General features: G+C 52.3%; 1 long non-coding RNA gene across 1 annotated transcript; it reads left to right on the top strand.

Annotated features, from left to right (window-relative positions):
* The first annotated feature begins 3,020 nt into the window (after nt 1-3,020).
* Nucleotides 3,021-20,164, top strand: LOC311631445. Its single transcript, XR_014796590.1, has 3 exons — nt 3,021-3,321; nt 18,652-18,832; nt 20,095-20,164. It is a non-coding gene; the product is annotated as an uncharacterized lncRNA (long non-coding RNA).
* Nucleotides 20,165-24,009: the final 3,845 nt, after the last annotated feature.

Genomic DNA, 24,009 nt, shown 5'->3' with positions numbered 1-24,009 from the left:
TACCTCCTGCACTCCCCTCACTGGGGATTGAACCCACAACCTGGGGACGTGCCCTGACTAGGAATCGAACTGCGACCTCCTGGTTCATAGGTTGATGCTCAACCACTGAGCGACACCTGCTGGGCCCTCACCATTGCTCTCTTCTCTATGGTTGACTTGGGCCTTACTTCTCAGACATCTCCCTGGACCACCCCCCAAACTTCCCTGCTAACTGCAGCCAGCCTCATGCCCAAGGTCAGACATAGCCTGCTGACTTGAATGGGACTTAGGAGCCATCTCACCTCATCCCTCACTTTACAGAAGAGGAGACTCTGAGGCCCAACCAAGGAAAGCGACTAGGTCAAGACCAACCATGGACAGGTGGCAAAACCAGGACTAGAGCTCAGGTGTCCACCATCAGCCCACAGTTTGTTTTCACTCATGCATGGCCCAGGCTTCTGCCTGAGTGCAGCTCAGTCCCCTGTCTCCTCCTCTGGGGTCTGGGAACCTGTCCTGGCCTGAGCAGCACAGGCATAAAGCAGCAGGTCCGACTAGCGTCTGCACACACTGGCCCTGTGGCCAAAGGCGAGCCTGTCCATGCATCTAAGCCTCAGCCTCCTCCTCCATCAAGTGGGGATGATTCTTCTGCTCTTCCCAGCTCACAGGCTTGCTCTGTAGACTAAATAAGGTAATGGGTGGAAAAAGAACTTTGAAAATCATGTAACTGTACTGTAATGCTGAAACCTTCTGGAGGGTGTGAGAAAGGTTGAATAGGTGAAGCACGGGGTTTTTTGGTGTCTGTTATTTTAGGCAGGGTGAAATTGTCCTGCGTGATACTTCAATGGTGCATACACGAAACTATGAGTTTGTTAAAACCCATAGAACTTTACAGCATAGATTGAAACTTAATGTATGCCTACTTAAAAAAAAAATAGAAAGGGGAGGGGGGTGCCAGGATGGAACCCAGATTATGACAAACCTGTCTGCAATTCAAATGTATGAAACAACCTCCCTGAGGTGGGTGGGGGAGAAAGATTTTGACTTAAGCAACTTTAGAAATGAGTAGAGTCTAGAAGACGAAAGGCAAATGAAACTGCACGAACGCTGTGCCCTCGCTGATGAGGCTGTTTCCCATGGCTGACTGTTCAAAGCCGCTCTGCGTGTGTATGGGCACCGAGCCGTGAATGGATGGCGGGTCCAGGAGCCAGGTTTCCCAACGTGGGAGCGGCAGGTGGGAGGTTATAGACAAGCAAAGGGCGGGGGCTGGAACAGTGGTCGGCAAACTCATTGGCCAACAGAGCCAAATATCAACAGTACAGCGGTTAAAATTTCTTTTGGGAGCCACATTTTTAAAACTTAAACTGTATAGGCAGGTACATTGTTATTCACTTAATCAGGGTGCTCCTAAGCTGGCCTTTGCTAAAAACTCAAGGGGCCAAAGAGCCGCATGTGGCTCGAGAGTCTCAGTTTATCAACCACTGGGCTAGAATGATCCCTGTGATTATGGAGTAGAGTCGGGAACATTTGTATGAACTCGGGTTAACCTTAAGATAGACACAGATGGTTGCATACCGAAATGTTTATGGGTCTATATATATATCTAGCTAGTGTGATAGGCACAAGGATTAGTTTACTCGCATATTTTCCTGCCCCATCAGCCGAGCGGGCCCGGAAGCAATGATACCAGTAGCAACAAGCACACTCAGGGTCCAGATCTCGGTGCCTAACACCATTTTCTGATCAAAAGAGCCAGGCTCCTCGGAGAAATGGCTGGTTTTAGTAGTGGAACATGGGAAATGCAAGCTGAGCCTGGATTTATAAACACATATTTATTTAGATAAATACAACCTAGTAGTGTCAGAAAATAAGGAAATGATAAAAAAAAAAAAAAGAAATTAATGGGAGTATGTCAAAAGGACACAGGAGACAACGGAAGGAGCTCCAGTGACCGAAGCTGAAATAACTTGAGCAACAAAATATAGTAGTGTTGGATTATCACCCAAAGTATAAAATATTCATGAGTTCATACTCACATCAATAAATGATTCAGCAATGAATTGGTCAATTAAATTATGAAATGAAATGAAATAAATAAATGGGGAAGAAGAAGCAAAACCGTGCAGAGTTCCAAATGATTTATGTGGGTTTCGCCTTCAAGGAGAAGCTTAGCTCCTACTCCTTTCATGTGGGCTGCGCATAGCGACTCCCTTCCCCAGTGCGGGAGAGGGAAGAGCAGGGTAAGTTGATAGTGGTGGTCAAGGTCAACATCTCGGTGATGAGTCATGCTGGTAGCATGTGCCCTTTACAGCATGTGATGAAAACGGCACTTTCCCTCGGTGGTCTTCCTCCCCCAAACCCATCGCTCCAGTCTCACCCAGAGAAAAACATCGGACAACTAAGGGATATTCTGCAAAATGCCTGGCCTGGACTCCTCAGAACCGTCCAAATGGTCAAAAACAGAGAAAGTCTGAGAAACTGTCACAGACAAGCCTAAGGAGACATGCCAATGAAAGGGAATGTGATATCCTGGAAGAGAAAAGGGGTAGTAGGAAAACAAATCAAAACAAAACAAACAAACAAACAAATAAAAAACACGAAGGAAATCTGAAGCAAGTGTAGATTGCACTTTAATAATAATGTTAATAATATCGCAAGGCCAGCAATAATGTGCCTCTATATCTGTTTACTCATCGTGACAAGCACACCAGACTAACATAAGCTGATAAGAACAGGGGAAATTGGGTGTGGAGAATATGGGAACTCTCTGTACCACCTTCACAATTTTTCTGTCAGTGTAAAACTATTCCAAGATAAAACTTGTATGAGAAACATTGAAGGCCCTGTGCTGGTAGTTATTCAGAGCTCATGGCTGAATAACTTCTCACAGGTGGCACTGGGAGAATGCCTCGGGGAAGGTTTCAAGGAAGCAGAGAGAGGGGATTTCCGGAACTTCTCAGGGTTGAGAGGAACAGACTGGGACACAGGGCCCAGGAGAAAGGTCTGTACGTGCCCTGGCCTGAGCAGAGGCGCCAGGAGGAAAGGATGCCTTGGAACAGGGTGTTCTGAAGCCCTTCCCTGATATGGGAGGGCTTCTGGAGGAGGCGAGTGGGTGGGGAACGATAGCCTGGCTCCTCGCCCTCCTGCCTCTTCCCGGCTTCCCTGGTCAGGCCTCTGGGGGCAGCCCACAAGCCGAGTGAAGGGTTCATCTCTGGAATTAGAAAAGCTCTGCCACTTCCCAGCTGTGTGTCCTTGGATGAGACGTATGCCCTCTCTGAGCTCTGTAGAGATGTGCTCGCCTGTACAGAGAAGTGAGAAAACCTGCGTTTAAGCGTTGATGCAAAGGTAAGCTGAGATAATGTCCACAAGGGCCAAGGTATGGCACTCACTGGAGACCTACTTGGTTGGTGTGGCATGGTTCATTCGCCTTCTCCTGGTCTGGCCTGAGCAAGAGCTAACAGTTGGCTGCCCGGGACTCAGGTTTCACTGGCTCTAGGAGCTCCTTTCTGCTGATGAAGCAGCCACTTGGGGCGCAGGGGAATTGCTTTGATGCTCTTTTAAAAGGGGGACCACCACCCCAGCCTGCGGAGCAGGGATCAGGGACTCGGTGGGGGTCAGGAGGACAGCCTGAGTTTGGGAGTGTGCTGGGCCTACAGCCCCATGTCCCGGTTACCACACCACCTCCGTGACTTCCTTCTGAGCCTCCTGGCGCCTTCAGTTCCACCATTGTGCCTGGAAGAATGAAAGACTCACTTTTAAGTGTTGGGGAAGCAAGGTGGGTGATGGATACTGACGTGCAGAAATGGAATCCGTAAGCTGTACCTTCCCTTCCAGCCCTCAGAGGGGACAGAGAGCGGGGAGAATGGAGGGGCTGCACCCGCCTGACAGGACTTGGGCACAGGAGGGCTCCGAGCATCCCCATAGTGAGGACAGTTTCTGCCAGCTCTGCTCTGCGAGGGGCTGGACAGGAAACAGGAGGGCCCTGGTCCCCAGAATCCAGGCGGGAGAGGGAGCTCTGTGACACAGTCTGCCACAGTCCCCCTCTCCCCCCCGGCCAACTGACCCCCAGGAGTCGTCCTGGAGACCCCCATTTCTGGAGGCGCTCAGGTGTGTGGAGTGTGGAGTGCGGGTGATAAGTGAGGGAGCCCTGGGTCTGAATCGGCTCTCTGCCACTGACCACAGTGACAGCATCAGGCAAATTCCTTAGCCTCTTGGAGTCCCATTTATAAAATAGAGACAATATCCCATGTACACACACACACCACCACCACCACCACCAGTTTCCAGAGCAAAGACATTTTCACGTGGGCAGGTGTCTGAGAAGTCAATGTGTCTGTCACCAAGAGGAGCTAGAAGAGAAGGTATTTCCCAAACCTAAGTGTCCTTTCGGGAGGGAGGCGCTGCTCTTGGAGCTTCTGATCACCTCACTGGTTCTTGCCTCTGGCTGGCTGGACGGTAAACTACCCCAGAGCCTAAACACAGGTAAGTGATGCTTGCCCCTCCTCCCAGGGGATGGAATCCTAGGGCTGCCCAGAGGCTGTATTGCTTTCAGGCCCAGGTGATTCTAACGAGCAGGAAGGATGGACGGACGGAGGTCCCTGGAAGTGACCTGATGGAGGACTCCTCCCCGGGTCCCTCTCCCAGTCCCCACAGACAGGCTCTTGCTGAGGAACGGACATGAGATACCCGCTCCCTCAGATGCACAGCCAGCCTCCACCAGCTCCTGGCAGGACTCGGCAGGTGTCAACTGCACAGGCTCTCTGTTTTCCAGGACCCTCAGGTCCCTCAGCCTCGGCAGCCTGTGGGGCACCTCCATGGCCACGGTGGCCGGGCAACTGCTGTGTGCTCCTCCCTGGCCCTGATTTCAATGGCCCCGCCAGGCTGGCACGGCCCCGGCCCCCTCACAGGTCTGCTGTGTGGCTGGCTCGAAGCCCAGAATCTGTCGGCAGCTTCATTGAGATGCTGCCCCATTGCTGCCCTAGTTCAAGATTTCAGAGTCCTGAGCACCCGCCCAGGCTTTTCCCCGCTCTTTCTCTCACCCTGGAAAGAGGCCTCCATGTCTGGGGGCCTCGGGAGGGGGGTGGGCTTGTTCCCTGGTGGGGAGAAGCCCTGCAGAACCACAGTGGGGGGCAGCCATCGGGGGAGCCGGGACAGGCCGTCCTAAAGAAGGGGTCCTTTCTGAAGTCCACTGGCTGAGGGGGTGTTGTTTGGAGTTTGCCTGTCCTCCTGAGGGTGTCTTTTTCTAACTTGTACAGAGGTGCAGTGTGTGGAAGTGATGGCCTTCTGGGCAGCTCAGGGGGGTTGGCCTTAGAATTCGGGTCCAGCCCCACCCCAAGATGGGATGGGGGGAAGAAAGGAAGCTCCTTCTCTCCCACATGCAGGCCAGTCGGGAGTGGGGACAGCTCTCCAGGTATTTGTTGAGCCCAGAATCCCTTTCATGCCACCTGGTCGGTGACGTTTCTGTGGCAATAATTAGGTGAGGACCAACAATCGTGCTTGGAAGAAGCAGCGACCAGACTGTCAGGCCTTAGAGGGAAGGTAGGGGAGGGTGGGGGCAAAGGGGAGAGATCAACCAAAGGACTTGTGTGCATGCATATAAGCCTAACCAGAGGTCATGGACAACAGGGTGTGGGCATACATGGGGAGGGGTTTGGGATGGGAATGGGGGGATGAGGACAATCATGTGACACCGAAATCAATAAAGAAAATTAAAAAAAAATTAATTAAAAATAAAATAAAATAAACATCTAAAAACAACAACAACAAAAAAACAATCATGCTTGGTTTCCTTGCCTTTGAGATGCCATGGTACCTGTGGGTTTTCTCCCCCAAAATGCCCACGCGTGCATGTACCACAGAAGCGTGACATTCTGTGGGGAGGGGAGGGCATGACCCCAGCCAGAAGTCCCTGTTCCATAAGTCAGGACTCGGCTCTGGCCTGCCCCTGCTGCTCTTTCACCACCTGCTCCTGGGACCCTGTGTGCTCACCTGGAGACAGGACTCCTGTGCTTCCCACAGGGGACTACGGAGAACTGGCTGAAGCAAGTCTGTGGGCCGGGACCCAGCTAGCTGCCCGGGGGCTCCCCACCCAGAGGGCGTGGGCGTAGTGGCTGCCATGGGTGCTCCACCCAGACCCCCTTACCAGCTGCAGGCTTACCGCTCCTCTTCCCTGTCCTGGCCCAACATGCACAGATTTACCCTCCCTGGTACCCCCGCCCCCCCCCCACTCCCAGCCCAGCCTGCAGCCAGTGTCTGACCCAGGACATCACAGGCTGTGTGCATGCCCCGGGGCGATGGCTCCCTGGGCCAGCCGGGAGCTGGAGGCCGCGTCCTTGCTTAGGTTCTCTCCTGCCCCATCCTGCTTCCCTCCCTGCCTTGCTCCTGAGAGCACGCTCCCGTCTACTTTTCCACAGGGATCGCCGTTTCAGGCTCGGATTCTAGGGTCCTAATCTGAGACGCAGGCCTGGCCTACGAGCTCTCTAGGAGCATGGCCGTGGAGCGAGGACGAAAGGTCAAGGCACCAGTTGTCTTTGGCTGCAGACGCTCAGAGCGGACAGAGGGACAGGGGAAGCTTGGAGGCCTGAGTTGGGAGGTCAAGGCTGGGCAGAGGAGAGAGGCCCCCTCCCTTCTCTCGGCGCCCACCCTGCACCAGGCCTCTGGAAACCACACATCTTCAGTCCTGGCTTACAGGTGGCAGGAGCCAGATCCTCGGCAGGAAACCTTGGGAGAAATTGCACGCTGGGTCTCCCCCGGGCGTGGAGAAAGGGCTCAGCTGTGGTGGAACCGAGGGAACAGCTGGCCTGCCCACTGCAGCTGGCAGCTGGCTTGTGAAATCGGGGAAGCCGGCTTCCTGTGACCTTCCTTCCGCTTTCCTGTTTGGAGAAGGGGGTCCCACCAGTTCCCTCCCTCGTGCTGACTCTGCTGCTGCCGCCTGGGTGGAGGGGCCGGCGGGGCGGCCTCAGGTGCAAAGGCAGGGAGGGGCACAAAGGGGGTGTTTCAAGCCCTGCCGTTGTCCAAGTCGGGGACTTCTTGGGGCTCTTCGCATCCCATCAGGTAGACCCTGGTCTCAAAGAGAAGGGAAGACCTCTGACACGTGGGTCATTCCCAGTTCCTCCCCCACGCCCTGCACACACCACGGCCTGCCTGCCTGACACGGGACACCCTCTGGGCATTTGGGGAAGGGAAATCTGGAAGAGGCTCCGAGAGACCCAGCGCCCAGCTGAAGGGTGGCGGCAGCGGGGAAGTGCTGGGTGTGAGGCCGGGCTGCCCACGTCGGCACTCCCGGGCCAGAGCAGCTGGCCACGCATGTGCCGCAGCCACCACTTCCCGTGCTCAGCCTCTGGGAGGCCACCAGCCCCTGCGGACACGCTGGCCCCAGAGCTGCTCCGATAAGCCCAGGCTCGGCAGCCGGAAGGAGGGTGCTGGCCCTGGCTGGGAACTGTAGCCATTGTGCTACCCAGCATGTTTACCCCAAACCTTCCTTCCTTTCACCACCAGGAGCCAGGAAAGCCAGGCCCTCTGGAATCCAGGGAGGGGGCAGGGCACATTGAAACAGGGAATGACTCCTGGGTTTGTGAAAGCATGGCAATCACAGGCTCATGTGACCCGTGGGAGGGGAAACCAAGGCCGGCCTCTGGGGACAGCCCAACAATGTGGGGCTCAAACCCTAAAGATGTGCATGCTAGATACCTTCTGATTCAGCATGCACTTCTGGGAATTGATCCTAAGGGAATCATAGGAAATTCCTATAAGGCGTGTGTATAAGAACACTTGTCTCAGCCTGCTTCTGAACTGTTATCAGTCAAGGGGAGGTACCCTCACACAATGGAGAGTTTGGTAACCTTCTCACAGTGATGGGATTATCAGCACAGCTGCCATGAGCATTCTGGTATGTGTCTTTTGGCCGGCAGAAGCAGGTCTCTCTCTTGGGAACATACCAAGATGGAATGGCTGGGCTGAAGGACATGGGTGTGTGCCGCTGGAGTTGATGCTCCAACAACACACATGGCCACCGCCCGTTTATGGAGGCGCCACTTGCTCCCCAACCGTCTTCTCCAACACTCAGCGCTGTTGGCCTGTCGCATGTGGGCTTTTCTAGTGAATGTGTAAAGGCGTTACATTGTGGTTTTGATCTGCATTTCTAAACAGACAAGTGGGTCAACAAATTGTGCTATATTTATAACATGGAAATGTACACAGCAACTAAAAGGAATGAACTACTGATTCATGCAACTACATGAATGAGCCCCAAAAACATTACATTGAGTCACAAAAGTGTACGTAGTGTATGATTGTATTTAGATGAAATTCCAAAACTAATCTAAGGCGATGGAGGTCAGAACAGCTGCCTAAGGGGGCAGGGAGGTATTGACTAGGAAGGAGATGAGGGAACTTTCTGTAATGTTAGAAATGTTCAGCCCTGCCAGTGTGGCTCAGTAGTTGAGCTTCAACTTATGGACCAGGAGGTCACAGTTCGATTCCTGTCAGGCACATACCCAGGGTTATGGGCTCAATGCCCAGTGCAGGGTGTGCAGGAGGCAGCTGATCAATGATTCTCTCTCTCTCTCCCTGTCCCTTTCTCTCTGAAATAAAAAATAATATATATATATATATATATATATATATATATATATATATAATGAAATCAATATATATTAAACAAAAGAAAAAGAAATGTTCACCTTGATCTGGGTAGTGGTTAAACAAGTGTATACATACATAAAATTTTTAAAATCAGACTTAGTATCTTTGCATTTTGGTGAATCTAATATATATTGAAAAATTTTTAATATTTACCAAAAAGAAAGAAAATAATGCAGACCTATATTGATTCATCTGAAAATTATTCAAAATACATGTAAAAAGCAGATTGCAAAACTTTTTGGGGCTTCAGGCTTCCCTCATACACGCTTCCTTGGTGAAAATCTGGTGAATCTCATTTCAAGCTAACATAAAATCTGGGGTTATATGGGATAATAGTCTTTGAAAAAGATACAAAGTGCATAGAGATAAGAAATACCTAACTCAATTGTCGATTACAGCTCTCACTACCACACTGTGAAGAGCTGCAAAAAACATCCTGTGTCCAGAGGGCCATGATAAGGCAGGAACATCTGTAAATTACATAAGTGGAAACAGACACAGAAATTTGGCAGAGGGAAGACAAATGTGATTTAAACTCGGGCTGGGGTCCTAGTCCTGACCCTGCCACTTCCTGGAAGGGTGACCTTGGGATCATCCCCTGTCCTCTCTGAGTCTCCGTTTCATCAACTGCTGGGCTAGAAAGCTGGCCCAGCCAAGGGAGTGAGCGATGGAGGCATGTTTAGAAATGGCCAAAGAGCCCTGACCGGCTTGGCTCATTGGATAGAGCGTCGGCCTGTGGACTCAGGGTCCCAGGTTCGATTCCGGTCAGGGGCATGTACCTTGGTTGTGGGCACATTCCCAGTAGGAGGTGTGCAGGAGGCAGCTGGTCGATGTTTCTCTTTCATGGATGTTTCTAACTCTATATCTCTCCTTTCCTCTCTGTAAAAAAAAAAAAAAAAAAAAAAAAAAAAAAAATCAATAAAATACATTTAAAAAATAAAAATAAATGGCCAAAGAACCCCAATACCTCAGCAGTAGGACTGTGGGGTGGAGGCACAGAATGGACTCCCCTAGGTGGCCCTGGGATGAGTTCCAAGGACATCACTCATGGTGGCCTAGGGCACAGGGGTGTAACCTTTCTGAGCCGTGATGAGTTTGTCTTTAAAACAGTGATAAAGCAGAGTCTAACACAGAGCTCTGCGACCATGAAAAGAGATCGTGTTTGTAAATCAGGAGTGAAGCAGCGCTTGGCCGGAAGAAATGCTCAGGACACAAAGCATTAGAAGCCCAGGAGCTGCTCCTAGCTCACTGGTATCATGTTAGCCTTTCCCACACTCCTCATCGGGCCCCTTGGGGTAGCCACTCAGAACAGACTGAGCCCTCCCTGAGGACCGGAGCTCATCTCTCCCCTCTGGGGTATGCATGGTGCCCACCTTTGCCATTCGGGCTGCCCCCACACTAGTCCCCACTCTGCAGTGAGTCCACCTGAGTCGTCAGGCCTCATCCCCATGAGGGATAGGACAAGTACAGTATTTCATTGGGGCTGAGGTTCCTATAGGGCCAGAGATAGCAGGAGGGTCTCTGGAATCCAAACACAGGGAGTCTAAACCAGGGCTTGGGGTTCTAGGGGGACTGGTCCCATCATCCTTGACTTGACCACGGGGAGTGCAACAGGGAGTGGTGAGTGGTGAGGTGAGGGTGCGGGGTGGTGGTGGTGGGACCCCAGGCAGAGAAGGGGCTTGGAGAGAAAGAGGCCCAGCAACAGCGTGGAGGCCTCCTGCAAGACCCCTCTGCCAAATGCAACTCCAGGCCAGCAGCCAACAGGAAGTTCGGTCTGCCACCTACTGTGTGCCCAGCACTGTGGCATTTAGAACGGAGCACTGCACAAAACGGATGCCATTCTGACCTCGGGAAATTTTCAACCTTGGCTAGGGACAGTCAGTCCCTGGAAATGGAAGAGAGACGTGCCTCTTTAGGTGTAAGGGCAACAGTGGTGATCGCACGCCAGGAGCACACCTAAGCCCTGTCCACATATCATCTCCCTGAATTGTCGTCACAGACCTCAGAGTCTGCTTCCCAGATGGGAATGCCAGCTGGAAACAACGAGGGCCAATCACCCAGGTGGGGTTTGCGTGGGTGGGTGGGTGGGGACGGCTTGACACAGGAAGTGGCCTCTCAGCCCCGTGGAGGGAGGCCTGGCTCCTGACCTCTCTTCCAAGCTTGCTATCTGAGGCCACACTGCCCTCCCTGCACCCCCAGCCTCTTTCTCCCTGGCTGCATCCCACCTGCCCTCTCTTCTCTCTAGGAGGTCTTCAAGGGCCTACATAATTCCCAGACTCAACAGTCCCCTTCTTAAGCTCCCACCCCCTACAGTCCCCTCTACTCACCCTATCCAACCCCCTTTTACATAATTTCAAAGCCAAAGGGATATTGGAGCTTCCCTCTGCACAGAGAGCAAACAGCTGAAAAGTTCAGGCTCTGGTTCAAGGTCACCCAGCTGGTCCTGCTGAGCCTGGAGACCTCCTGGGTGCGATCCAATGTTTTTCCCACCGCAAGCCTCCGGGGGCTGCTGGGGAGGCCGACTGGGCTGAGTTCGGGGCTTGGGGCTCTGAGGTCCAGAGACGACAAAGACAATCCTTAGACCCCCCCAGGGGCTGAGCTGGGATGGGAGCCACGGAATCTGAGGCCCTTTCCCCTTGGAGAAGGCACAGCTTCTCCTGTTCTGTCTTTGGTTGCTGGGTTTTCTTTCTTCATTGTCTGACACCATTTTGGCCTCTTCCAGTGTTGTTTTGGCCCAAACTCCTGGCGGAGGTGGCTGTGTTGTTTGTAATCGTGCGGGGGCATCTGTGTGAGTGTGTGATGAGCACCCGTGACGGCACATCTGCCCGTCTGCGCGAGCATCTGTCTGTCTGGGTGTGACGTGACTGAAATGCTGAGGCTCATGTTCCCTCGGACTCCTGTCCCTCCCACATCACGTTGATATCATGTTAACAGCTGTATACCACCCCCCAGGAAAAGAATGTCCCTGGCAGCCACAGTGCCCACCCCAGGGTGTACGCAACAGCACAGGTGCGGACAGCATGTCCAACTGGCTCCGTGACAGGGCCGCCCGGGAGGAGCACCGCCCAGTGTCCCCCATTAGTGCTGCCTGCTGCAGCTGTTGCCCTGAGGAACAGGACTGCCCTGAGAGGAAGAGCCCGGAGACCAGGCAACCAGTCCATGGACCCTCCTGGATCCTGCCTGGAGCCCAGTCCAGAGGAGTGGGATTGTCCAGGAACCCCTGGAGGGCAGGGCTCGGTCAGCTCTGCATCTCTTGGTGCCCCATCATCAACAGATATGTTCTCAGCACCCAGTGTGCCAGGAGCTGGGGCCTAGCCAAGGAGCACTCAGCGCGGGCGAGCGGGAGTTCCCACGCCAGACCCGACTTGTCTGGGGGTTCCCGGGTGGGAGGGGCTTCTCCTGTGGTCACCAGAAGTCCCAACACCACTGCACCGAAGGGATAAAGCCTAGACAGCATTCGTTCTCATGACAATAGAAAGCAGCGTGTCACAGGGTGTGAGAAAAGCCCAGAGACGTAGTTCTCATGATGCAGAGAAGGGCACACGCATGCTCTGGGAAGGCAGGGTGTCGGCTGCGGGGGCAGGAGGCAGCGGGCCAGGTGAAAGGATTGTCAGGCAGAGGTGCTGCAGTGGCAAGGGCTTGGTGGTCAGAAGGGGACAGACTGGCTTAGTTACAGTGTCTAGTTCAGAAGCTGGTAGGTGCCAACTGGTGGATAAACGTCTGCTAGTGAGGAGTGGAGGGCCCGTAAGGCTTTGGGTGAGAGGTCTGAGGCAGGGGAGAGAAGGAAAGGGCACTACGGGGATGATGTCTATGAACCCTGAAGATCCTCCATTCCCCACCGGGATCCTGAAGGCCAGAGGCCAGGAATAGAGGGCCAGGGATGCTGTATCTGAGAGAGCAGGCACGCCCAGCTTGTCCCAGCAAGGCTGGGGAGGGCTGAGGCCAGGGAATAGGGGCTCGGTACAGCTAGGGAGACACAGTACTTGTGCCAAATCTTAGGTGTATTCCCCCAAGGCAAAGCATCTAGAGGGAAGACAGGTGTCCCAGGCCTTGTACAGACAAAGGCAGAGCCACCGCTTCATGAAGCAGAGAAGGGAGGGTAATACCCCTAAACCTGAGTTCTCGGTCCTTTCGTTTTCCTGGCACGCTGAGACATTTGTGCCCAGCTGCATTCACTCACAGGTGACAACATGGAAGGTTGTGTTGTTACTGCTTTGTTTTTGCTGAAACAGAAAAATGCATAGCAGGGTCAAGAAAGAAAAGAACAGACCAAGGGAAGTTGATGAGTTATTTAATTGGGTTTAAACAGAAACTAAAATCATGAGAAGCGTAATCAGAAGACAGTGTATCTTTATGATATGTTTGTGCTTGTGTGTGGTGTGTGTGTTAATGTAGTATATATGTGTAGAGCCTGCTGATCCATAAGATGTGTGTATGTTTGTGTCATATCAATGTGGCATGAACATGTACGTGTATTTAATGTGTGTGTGTGTGTGAGAGAGAGGTACACAGTAAGTGTGTCTGTAGAGCACAGAGGTATATGTGTTCTGTCAAAGATGTGTGGGGTACTTGCAGTGTGCATATTGTATCTATACTAATAAAAGCCTAGGTGGTCCTTGTGCCCTTGAGCAATGCCCTTACATCATCACAAGATGGCTACCACAAGATGGCTGCCATCACATCATCACAAGATGGCCACCACAAGATGGCCAGCAGGGGAGAGCAGTTGGGGGCAATCAAGCTGGCAGGGGAGCAGTTAGGCATCAACCAGGCCGGCAGGGGAGCAGTTAGGGGGTGATCAGGCTGGCAGGCAGGCGAGTGATTAGAAGCTAGCAGTCCCAGATTATGAAAGAGATGTCCAACTATTGGTCAGACATCCCCAATACTACAGGGATTAGGCCTAAGATGGCAGTCAGACATTCCCCAAGGGATTCCAGATTGGAGGGGGTGCAGGCCTGGCTGAGGGACACCCCTCCTCCATGCCTGAATTTTGTGCTCCAGGCCTCTAGTATAGTATAAAATAGGTAGGTATGGTGTGTCTGTGTTTGCATGCCTGTCCCGTAACGTGTGCATTCTGGATAATCATGTGGCATCCTTGGCCGCTGAAGCACTGACCTTGAGCACAGCCTGGCAATGACGTGAAGTAACACCAGCATTTGGGAAAGAAGATCTCCGAATCTTTTGGGGCATTTGCTTTTCCAAGAAAAAAAAAAAATCAGAAATTCCTGGGTCTGCTTTACACATGAAGTCCCCACACGCAGAAAAGAGGCTGGAGTCCACTGGAAACCCAGCTGCCAGCTCATGAAGGCTGATGAAAAGCCTTGCGACTTGCCGTGTCCAAGAAAAAATTGCTCATCGGGCTTTTCAGACCTTTTCTCTACTTCAGCAGAGATGGAAAATGTTCCCAATGGTCTTTGACTGGGCAGTCGAGCAATTTCCATGATGGATTTGGGGCACTGTCTTCCCCCCGCCGCCCCCCCCCCCCCCCCTGCCGACCTATTGTAAGAAAGGGAAGATTGACAGATACCTAGAGATTTTTGTACAGCTGTCCACAATAAGGGCTGTTTCCCCACACACACAGTGAGGAGGCCACAGAATAGGGCAAATCAGTCTCTTCTAGCTGTCTGCAGGGAAGGTGTCCGGAGGGTCCCATTCCCCAGGCAAGGGGGCAGAACGGGGGCGGAGACTGCTCTGCAGAATTCATGGCTCCTTCTTGAGCGGCCTCTGCTTTCTCAAGGAAGGCTGTCAATTTGAACCCTTACTGCGGTGTGAGCCCAGAGGTAATGGTCAGGAATGTTTTTGCAGAGTTGAAGGGACTGTCCCGAGGGGCAAAGTTGTTCCTGGCACAGGGCCTGCTGCCTCGTAGGTGTCCAGTAAATAGCCGGTGAATGAATGAGTGGACCAGGAGGGACCATCCAAGAGAAACAGCGTGATTTCCACCCTCTGCCAACCAGGGCTTCCAGGGCAGGGCCGGGGGCGGACGCGTCTGCCTGCCAGCTGTCCGGTTTCCTCCTCTCTTTTCCGGTCCCTCTCCCCATCACCTCGGCTAGTTCCCACGCCCTCACGCAGGGGCTTCTGCTGTCATTGTTCAGCTGTTATCAAGGCCCAGGCCTCCGCCAGCCTAGAGCCTCCACTGGACCAAGAAAAGGGGAAGGAGCACTCAGATTGTGGGGAGGGGAGGTTTCAGGCACTGAGGAGGGAAGAATCAAGTGCAGCTGATTATTGCAGCCTCAGGTGAGGAAACCAAGGTTGAGAGAGAGAGAGAGAGAGAGTCCCAAGGTGACATGGAAAAGTGGTAGAATAATAATGATTATGGAAATTATGCTAATACTAGTACTTATGATATTATTGGGATATGGGATAATATTTTTAAAGTATTAATTAATTCTCCCCCCCCCCCCCCAATATTTTCTTGCATCCCTGTAGCCAGTCTGCTTTGAGGCACACACAGAAGATGTGAATGCTTGGGAGGCCCTGGGGTTACAGGAGGGGACCACGAGGGGGTGCCAGGGGCTGGACGGAGCTGGCCAGGATGCTAGTTGGGAAGCCCAGGCTGGACCCCTCCAGCATTTGTTGCCTCGGAAAATAGGCTAGAAATTTTGGATCTTGAATTTCAAAAGCCAGATTGTAGAAAATCTAAAATAAAAAGTGATCCGTGAAATTTAAAACCCAGGGGGATAAACAGATGGAAAGGGAGATCTGAGAATTCCCCCACAAGGCAGCACGGACGTAAGTAAGTAGAGAATAGGGAAGAGTGAGAGGTCCGGAGACGAGAATGAAACAGTTTCTGGGCCAAGGAGAATTCCAGGAAGAGAGACTGGAAAGAATGAGGGCAGCATTCAGAGACACAATGGCTAAGAAGTCTCTAGAATTGAAGACAGATGTCAGTTTTCATGTAGCAGAATCATGCCAGGCTCTGGGCTATATCCTGGTGTAATTCCAGATCTCTCCTTGCTCCTACACCTCTCCTCTGTCCTCCTATTGCCCTCACCATCACGCCTTTGCTTCCGCACTGGGCCTTAGACTGTTTCCATTCACCATTCTCCGGTGAGCAAGTTTTGCCTCCTCCATGAAATTGACAGCTTCTGGGGGGAAGGGATAGGATCCCTTAACCCCGGATACTGGGGAAGGATGGCAAGGTACCTGATCAGAGCACCGTGAGATCCACACTTTGGCTGATTTCCTCAGAAACTACATTCCTGTTCTGTTTAATCCATTGCATTTGAAATGCCACCGACTGTTTTTATTTTTAGATCATCACCCCCGATTCTGCCTATTCCCTCCCCCACACACACTTCATACACTCATGAAGAACCCTAAAGCAATGCTCTCAAAGTTAGTTTTAGCAACAGAGCCCTCTCACCAAATAAAAATGTGCTATTGGCAACCCAATTCAAGCAGAATACAGGACTGGCTAGTTGAATCGGGATGGGACGGAGACCCAGAGTCCAAGTTATTCATTTCCCCCTTCCCCGGGGGGCACCTTGGCTGGAAACAAGTTTAAAAAAACCGCCCATTGAGACCTTGAAGTCAGCTTTCCCCAAAGTGTGCTTCTGGGAGCTCTACCTCATGGTGTCCCATGAAAATGGGGTTCCATGATCAGGTCAGTTTGAGAAACATTGGATTAGCCAATGTGAATTCAGTCTCCAAGATTTCTTTGTGACTTTACTATTTACGGTTGCACACTGGGAGTCTTTGAGAGGGTAGCTGCTGTGCTGAGTTCTGCAAATCTACCTGTTTGGGGATTAGCCTGTAGCTGGTGCTATGCAGAAGAGCACACTAGGGAAATGCTATACTGGAAAATAATATAATAATAATTAGTAATAATAATAGTAATAATTATCACTTTCCCGTGTCTCTCTGTCAGGATCTAATATAGGGCTAGACACTGAAATGGGGGAGGGGGCAATAACTGCTCTTGACTGAATATAAGACCCCAGAATTCAATGGGGAAAGCCCTGTGCTCTCCAGGTCTTCTTTCTTCCCAACTCTGTTCTGCAGCCACAAACATGGCCTGGCAGGGCCCGAGCACGGTGAGCCCCAGTTCTACTCGCTCAGTTCTTTTGACACCTCAGGCGGGGCACACCCTTTGGCTCAAGCCTGGCCCGCAAGAGCTCTGGGGAACCTGTTCCCCCTTGACCACCCCTTCCCGCAGCCCTAGCTGCTGCCCAGGTTCTCCTTTCCTCTTCTGACAGGGCGGTAAGAATTTCTGGAAATGCAGCTGGGCCAGTGACAATGAGGCAGGATGCCCTCCCCCTTCAGGAGCCCAACCCTGCCGCAGACCCACTGCCTCCAGGGCTGGGCCCACTCAGCTAACCATCTCTGAGGTGCCTCCACAGGGGCAGGGAGGGCCAGCGCGACAGCCCAGCCCAGCCCAGGCCTTCCCTGGCTGCCCTTCCCCGCCTCAGGCTCCAGGACCCGGACAGGCCCCTGCAGCAGGGCCCCGGGGAAGGGCAAGCGCCCTCGGCTCTCTCCCTGTAGCCAAATCCCGTGCGGGACTGGTCTGCTCTCTTCTCTCTCTTTTCCCCTCACTCAGTCATACTTTGAACAGGGCACCCGCTTCGGTGCTGTGATGCACTAGTGGACAAGGCCTGGGTCCAGACTGGGGTATAGGGGACAATATGCAACTCAAGAATGTCAATATATAACCTATCAACAGCGGGTTTGTTGCACCCAATGAAAATCCAGAAGTTGTAAGAGAGGCTGCCGCCTCCGAATCTGACAGGGAATACAGATTGTGATGAGGATGTTCAAACAGAAAGAAATGGAGTGACTCAGGATACAGGGCAGCAGCTGAAGAATTTAATGAGGACACTGACTAAGAAACAGCACTTACTAATCATTGAAGTTATTTGTTCTAAATTCAGTTCATCCAAAATGGAGTTAAGATGCTTCACTTCAGTGTGTAACGGAGCACAGGAACAGTCAATGTTGAATCTGTGAATGGTTTTCTGTTTACTGTGATGTGCTACTGTAAATATATCTCTTTAATTACTTCTGGTCTCCTTGGTAACCTATTTAAATTTGTGTACATTCTTGTACATAGAATAAAACGTTTTCAAGTTTTTTACGACAAAAAAAAGAATGCCAATATGTAAATGTCAACTATAATTGAAAAAAAATTATTTAGTTAAAAAACCTTCTCACTGCCAAGCTGGTGTGGCTCAGTGGTTAAGCAATGATTTAGGGACCAGAAGGTCTCAGTTTGATTCCTGGTCAGGGCCCATGCCGGGGTTTTGGGCTTAATTCCCAGTAGGAGGCATGCAGGAGGTAGCTGATCATGATTCTCCCTCATCAGGAATGTTTCTATCTCTCTCTCCCTCTCTGAAATCAATAAAAAAAATTTTTTTAAATAAATAAAATACCCTCCTGTTCATTAATAAAGTTCTTTTATAAACAATAAAATTAAACAAACCAACAATCAAACAAACAAAAAACCATGTCAGTATCATGTTTCAGGGCTTTGATGGAAGTGCATGCTGGGGCCACTCAGTCCAGGCAGGGAGTAAGGACAGCTTTCCCCAGGGGACACGCGTGTGTTAAGCAGCCTAGGAACCGAGACCCAGGCCTCGCTTTCAAGGAATTTCCTCTCTGTGTCACTCTGCCTCTCCCTATCTTTTCCTCTTTCTCTTTCTGTTTGTCCTGCTGGCTCCGTCCCTGTCTTATTCTGTTTCCAACCCCACCAACCCCTGCCTCCCTGCCATGCACCGAAGAACTGCTATTCCAGGGAAAGAGGAATAAGTGCTAGAAACTCACAACCCCCTGCACCCCCAGCCACCCCCAGCTCCCTGGCTTGGCATCCTATCCCAGGGTCTGGGGGCCTCACGGCAGCTCTCCTATCCAACCCACCCCTTGGATTAGCTAAGCGACTCTGTTACTGCAGCTACAGTCACATCTCCCAGCCCTTCTTCCTGGGAGGAAGTCAGGAAGGAATGTTTGTACTTTAAAAAGTTGTGATTATCTGAGGGAAAGCAGTTCCCCCAAAGTAGGTAATTTTTAAAAGATTTTTTATTTATTTATTCAATATTTCAGAGAGGAAGACAGAAACACCAATGATGAGAGAGAATCATCGATCAGCCGCCTCCCACGTGCCCTCCACTGGAGATCAAGCCTGCAACCTGGGTATGCACCCCAGACCAGAATTTAACCCGGGAGCCTTCAGTCTCCAGGCTGATGTCTATCCACTGAGCCAAACCAGCTAGGGCCAAAAGAGGTAATTTTTTACCTGCAAACTGCTCTTGACTTTCCTTCACAAACTTACGGGGTTTTCAAGAAAGGGATTCAAGGGGGCTCAAGGTCCAGGGACGAATAGGGCCTGGGACATGTCTCTCCCTTAGACTGGGGGCTCTCTGATGCCATGTTCCTTGAGACCCAGGATGCTGCAGGGCCAGTGCTCCTTGGTGCTCCCTGGTCAAGATTCAGGTCTTCCCAGACCCATCTCCTCCAGCATTGCTGGGCTGCCCCCACCCCTGTCCTAGTCTCCCATGCCCCAAAGTCTCTCAGGTCTTTGCAAATGCCACAGCTCGGCCCTGGGCCTAACTTCCTGCCTCATCAGCCCCTGCTCCCCTGCCTGGGCAACCCCCTTCAGCCTGGTTCCTCCCCAGCTCCCTCCCCGCCCCATCCCACAAACACACAGGGTTCCTTCCTGCCTCCTTGCCTTTGCTCAGGCCGTTCCCTGGGCCCGAACACACTTTCCATCTCTCCAGTTTCACCTCCTTCCTGGCCCAGCAGTCTTTCCCACTGCCCTACCCCACACTGGCCTCTCCCCCCTCTCTGGCGGTCCCTCCGGGCCATGTGCCTGTCACTGTGCGGGGACTGACACCTCATGCTGGGGGAGGAGGCCAGGGAGCAGGATGATGGATGAGCTGCAGTGGCTCCCTTCCCTGCTGAGGCTGCGGTTAGGAAATCTCCCCTCCAAGAAGCCTGATATTTTCCAGGAATTTCCTGAGGGTAGGGGACCAAGTATTCCAGAATGAGAGCCAGCTGTGGGGCTGAGGCGTGGGGAGGGGAGGCGGGCTCTGGGCTTCCTGGCTGAGTCAGCGACCATCTCCAGGTAATTTACGGGCTGAGTCAGAGCTGGGGATGGTGGGGATGGGAGTGTGGGAGGTGGGGATGTCTTTTAGGCATGTGTCAAGGAGAGGGTACCCCCTCCAACCCCCACCCCACGCCCACCAGCCTCTGCTCCCTTGTCTGGAGCCTGTAAACGCAGCAGCCAAGAGAGGGCAGAACGGAAGGGGGATGGACACAAAATTGCAAACGGGAGAAGCCTCTGGAGGCCCTGGGAGTTCATGAAGACAGAGGGGGATCAGCTGGCAGGCTGTGGGGGGGAAGCAGGCCTCAGGACTAAGCTGGGTGAGAAAAGCTGCTGGTCCTAGCACCTAGCCTAAAAGCTCCCTCCCTCCCTGCCTCCCTCCCTCCCTCCTTCTCTCCTTCCCTCCATTCCTGCCTTCTTTCCTTCCTCTACTCCTTTCTCAGCAGGCCTGAGTGGCACTGCAAATCCATCTGGCTTCTGGTGCCCCTTCTTCGGGACGTCACAGACCTGGTGCCTCCTCCTTTCTGAACCTCCCATCTGTCCTCAGTTCGAAAAGACAGCCTGGATCCTCAGACCCTGATTGCGGCGGCTCAGGTGGGGAGCCTGGTCCAAGGGCGATGGCTTGGAACCAAGACGAAGCCGAAGCAAGCCTGGGAGGGCTGTGTGCGAGCTGCCCTCGAGGCCTTGGCCTTGAATGCAGGTGGGGCTGGGGTAGCAGGGAGAACTGGTTACTGTCCCCTCCAGGTTGGAGGAGCTGTGGGGAAGAGGGGGCAGGATGTGTAACCTCACACACACAACTGCACCCACACACCAGAGTCCCAGGAAAAGCCCGTTCCTGCCCAAATCACCTCGCACTGGGCCTGTCGTCCCCCAGAAAGATGTGTCCCGATGTAAGCTCCCAGGAAGAGCCCTCTCCTGCTGACAGAGTGTGGTGGGGGTGTCGCCGGGGGCACTGGGACCCAGCTGCCCCATGTCATTCATGTACATCTGTTGCATGATCACATTGGTTGCAGAATCGCCCCATGGCATATTCCAGCGGGGTGTTGCAGTGATGGGGCTCCCCTGGCCCTGGCCTCAGCATCTTAGAGGGGCCCCCCGATTGCTGAATATCTATCTCACCGTGACTCACAGCTCAGTGTCCCAAAAGTCAGAGGAAGAGTCCCTGTGAGCATGACAGATTTCATAAACTCCAAATTAGTACGAGAGCTCTCGAGAAGCAATTTGGGGATTTGCGATACCCCTTGCAGGTTTATAAAATGAGTCATTCTCTAGATGACTCACCAACAGCTTTTCTTGTTAAAAATAGCCAAGATGAAATCTAATCTGGGCAGGAGGGACCTCTGGGGTCCGTGGCTTGACCCTGGACCAGCACCCCACCCGCCACCCGCACCTGCTGGCCAGCCCCTGGCTGCTCCACGGAACAGCAGGGAGAAGGCTGTTGAGATTCTCCGGGCAAGAGGTGATGGAGTGGTCAGAAGCCGTTGGCATCTGGAATAACTGGGCACCAGCCGACAGGATTCTCGGATGGGTTGGACGTGTGGTCTCACAGGAGAGACTCAAGGGCGACACCAACGTTTTGGCCTGAGCAGCGGAAGGGATGAAGTTGCCCTTAACTGAGACAGAGAATGGGTTTTGTTGTCCATTTCATAAACTGCTCTTGTTGCCCAAAGTCCAGAAAACAGGAATGGCTGGAACCAAGCAGGGCGTCTGTGGGTCCTTGCCCATCCTAGCATCCACCATAGTTCCTAGAGGTTCCCAAGACAGAAAGGAGACAGGAGGAGGAAGGAGGAGGACAGAAGCATGAAGGGGTTTGACCCACTGAGGCCCCTGGGCTGACACAGGAGGCAGGGGCCGGGCAGTGGATAGTGTTCGAACAGAAGGGGTGGTGTCTGGTCCTCTGTCTGCACCGACCCACCTCTGGCCCAGAGAAGCCCTTCCTCCTCAGACTGTGTGTGCTGTTTCCAGAACTTTCTAGAGGAAGTGCCTACTGGCGCTGAGGACGGCCGCTTTGATTCTCCTGGCCACAGACTCCTGCAAGCCAGGCCGGCCAGAGGTGTGCCTGGGCATCCTGGGCACGCCGGCGCCCGGGGACTCCCAGCCAGAGAGGCTGTGAGGGTGGCTTTGTGTGGCGGCTCAGGTTGCCCCTGGCCGAGTGCCCCTGCCAGGAGAGGCCAGTTTGGCTGCCCAAACTCCTGAACTTAGGTTACCTGAGCAAGCAGCCTGGTAGGCCGCCTGTGTCTCATTGCTTCACAAGCCTTGGGCCTGTTTGACCCAGAGGCCAGATGCCCTGCCCCCACAGCAGCACAAATGAGGGGCAGGAAGGCTGTGCTGATTCTGGAGTTTAAGCTGGAATCCAGCTTTGGAATCTAAACAAGACAATCAAAAAAAAGAAAAAAAAAAATCCAAGCTTCTGATATAAAGAACAGATTGGTGGTTGTAAAATGTGGGGGTCGAGAGAAATGGGTGAATTGCATTTTTGTTTTTAGTTTAAATACATTGAATAGAAAAGGAGGAGGAGGAGGAGGAGGAGGAGGAGGAGGAGGAGGAGGAGGAGGAGGAGGAGGAGGAAGGCACCACTGCTCTGTGGGAAGAGCCAGGAGCCTGTGTGAAAATACAGGTTCCTAGGTCTCTCTCAGACCTGCAGCATCCGGGTCTTGGGGGAGAGGCCTGGGGGCTGCATATGTGCAGTTCCCTGGTGACCTGAGCAGGGTTGGGCCCTGGCCTGGAGGACACATCCTCACACTCTCTGGAGAAACATCACACTTGAGTCAAAGACATGACTCACAGGACAGGCGTCAAGGGTGTGTTCTGGCTGTTCAGATCCCTGGGTCAGGGGGCATTTGCTGAGGTTGAGCCGAAACTAGGATAAAGCCCCAGAGAGAGGCTCTCTGTGGAGGCCTGAGCAGGACTCCAGGAGCCAGAAGCAGAGATGCCTTGTGGAAGTGTCCCAAAATCGGGGCCCGGGAGCTTCCCCATCTCACGGGAGGAGAGGTGGGAACACAGCACTCGGCACCCAGTTCCTTGTCTGAGGAGCAGGGTCCTCTGTGTAGCCTCAAGTGTAAGATGAGGAAGGATGAGGTTGGGAGGTAGGACTTGGGAGGTTGGAAATGTAACTGGCATGGGCTTTGGGGTGGGAGAAAAGGTGGGGGAGGCGGGGAGAGGGGGAAAGGGGAGGGAAGGGAGTGCCTGCCTTGGGTGAGACCTGGAGCTGGTTGCTCGACACCCCGTGACCTGCTCCTCCTCCCTGTAAACTCTTAACCCCGATCTGGAGAAGGTGATACCCAAGGGCGAAGGCTCACCCGCCCAGAAATACATTAAATAAATAACTGTGCTCTGCCCAGATTTTATCGCATCAGGATTCCAGAGCAGAAGACAAATGGCCTCATGTCCAGCAGGGAGGTGTAACTCATTCTCCGGGGTGAGCCTCAGCCTGGGGATGGGGAGGGGATGGGAGAGGGTTGGAGTTGGCGTGCAGGGCTCAGTGCCAAGACCTCCAGAAACATCCTGTCTTCCCCGGGGCCTGCTCGGAGATGGGAACAAAGCCCAGCATCCTTTAATTCAGGGAGTTTATTTCTGAGGCTTCTTTTAGGGCAACACGCATAGGATGGGTAAAGAGTTAGCTACAGAGCTGTTCTTCACCGTGTTATTTATAAGTCTGAAAAACTGGAAGCCACCTGCATGTCCAGCGAGAGGGGATTGGTTAAGTACATTATGACTCAGCCAGAAAAGAAAACTCAATGCGGTCTATTAAAAAATGATGCTGTCAAAGAAAAGGTAATGGCATAGAAATGAACGAATAGCATATTAAACAGAACAAAAGCTAATAAATATGTAAAATAATCTGATTTTGAAAGTATGTCTATCTATTAGAAGAATATACACCAAAGCATTGATTGGCTGTAAGATAAAATATAATTTTAGATTCCTTCATTTTTTTCTATTTTGGTTTTGCTTTCCTGAATTTTAAACCTTTTCTGGAATAGTCATGCACTTATGTATACACGAAGGGCAAAAATAATAAAAATAGTTATTATTTTACAAACCAGAGCTTCCGAGATATAGCTTAGGAGGGAGAGTTTCCAGGTGGGAGGGACAGGGTGCTGGGTGCTGAGCATCCAGGGCTCACCAGACCAGGACTCTGCTTCTAAGGGGCTCACAGTCCTGAGGGGCCACAGATGGGCAGAGTTGACACTTACATGGCAAAGAAATCCTGTCATTTGTGACAACACAGATGAACCTGGAGGACATTGTGCTAAGTGAAATAAGCCAGACATAGAAAGACAACTATTGCATGATCTCACTTCACGTGGAATCTAAAAAATTCAACTCATAGAAGCAGAGCCTAGAGTGGGGGTTTC

The sequence above is a fragment of the Pipistrellus hanaki genome (assembly GCF_964339955.1).
Source record: "Pipistrellus hanaki genome assembly, chromosome: 12".
Classification (NCBI taxonomy): Eukaryota; Metazoa; Chordata; class Mammalia; order Chiroptera; family Vespertilionidae; genus Pipistrellus; species Pipistrellus hanaki.
The sequence above is the reverse complement of the archived record's forward strand: the minus strand, read 5'-3'. Positions and strand labels throughout refer to the sequence as shown.